Source organism: Elaeis guineensis, chromosome 13, assembly GCF_000442705.2.
Source record: "Elaeis guineensis isolate ETL-2024a chromosome 13, EG11, whole genome shotgun sequence".
Lineage (NCBI taxonomy): Eukaryota > Viridiplantae > Streptophyta > Magnoliopsida > Arecales > Arecaceae > Elaeis > Elaeis guineensis.
Genome location: NC_026005.2, coordinates 49315111 through 49316625, shown reverse-complemented (window position 1 = coordinate 49316625; position 1515 = coordinate 49315111).

Below are 1515 nucleotides of genomic sequence, written 5' to 3'. Positions count from 1 at the left end.
TTTTAATATTTTGTTGATTGATAAATGCATATGATGCTTGTAGTGGAAAGTTTGCCCATGCACGCTCATCCTGTTAATTTCATGTTAAAAACGGTAAGCAACGTAAACTATGTGCTCTATATTTAAACCTTCCCTATTTTTTTATATTTTGTTATTTGATAAATGCATATGATGCCTTTAGTGAAAAGTTTGCCTATGCATGCTCCTGCTAATTTTGTGTTAGAAACGGTAAGTAATGTAAACTATGTGCTCTATATTTTAACCTATTTTTTGTGCGTACTTGATAGATGTGTGCAAGGGCCTTCTCAGCTTGTAAACCATGGGTGAATTTTTAAATCAGTACCAAAAATTAGCATATGCAAATAAATAATAAGATATTTATTTTATATCCATTAGCAAGTATAATTTGTTCAATTTTTTGATATCATAAATAAGTTCTAACAATATGAGCATCAGAAATTTTATTCTTATTAATATTAAGTTGGAATATGCCTTCGTAAAAAGATTCTACCTTTAGATAGAATAAATCTATCTACAAATATTTAATTTCAGCCCCAAGTTACTAAGAAGATTAGCCTACTTAATTTTTTTTTCTAATTTTTACTACATAAAGTAATTATTCTTTGCAAAAATAAATTTAAATTTTATATTTTCTTTTCCCTTGACTTGTGCAGAGGATGAGTTCCCTACATAGAAACTAGTTTCATCTTTTATTAGTTTATATTTTTTGAATATATTTTTATCCTTGTACAGATTCTAGTTGCATCAGGATCAATCCATCAAATTTTATTTTTAATAACATCTATATAATAAAAGTAAAGTAATATATAGGTATTGGGGGTAGCGTTTCATGTTGGTATGTGAGATTGGATAATTTTCTGCAATATCACGTGTCGGGTTTTTTTTTTTATTTTTAAAATAAGAAATAAATATATAAATAATATGATAAAAAAAGTAAAGAATAAATTAAATCCTGTAGTGCTACATTTCAAATTTTATTTTTTTTTTAATTTTTTTATATTTTTAAATAAAAATAAAAGAACAAATAATATGATAAAAAAATAAAAAATATTTTAAATTATTATTTATTTATTTATATAATAGTAGTAAAGTGATGCATGGAGGTCATTTTTTAAAAGAAAAATTTTTAAAAATTTTTTTAATCTCATCAAAGAATTAATTGACGAGAGTAATTTTTAATATAAAATATTATCATTATTATCAATTAAATTCTCACAATGTTGAGTGAGAGTTGAGTGCTAAGTTAATTTTAAATATGATTGCAACAAAATTTTGTTTTATTGCTGGTGCATCGGGAAATCCTATCTTAGGGTATTCAGATTGTTCATAATGAATGCTTGTACTCTTCTTTTTATTCTCGTGAGTTGCGGTAGATGGGTAGAATCCTATTTGTGGGTTTGTTTAACTGATTTTCCTTTTTTTATATGGATTTTGTTAACATAAGCATTTTCCTCTGTGGGTTTGTTTAACTGATTTTCCTTTTTTCATATGGAT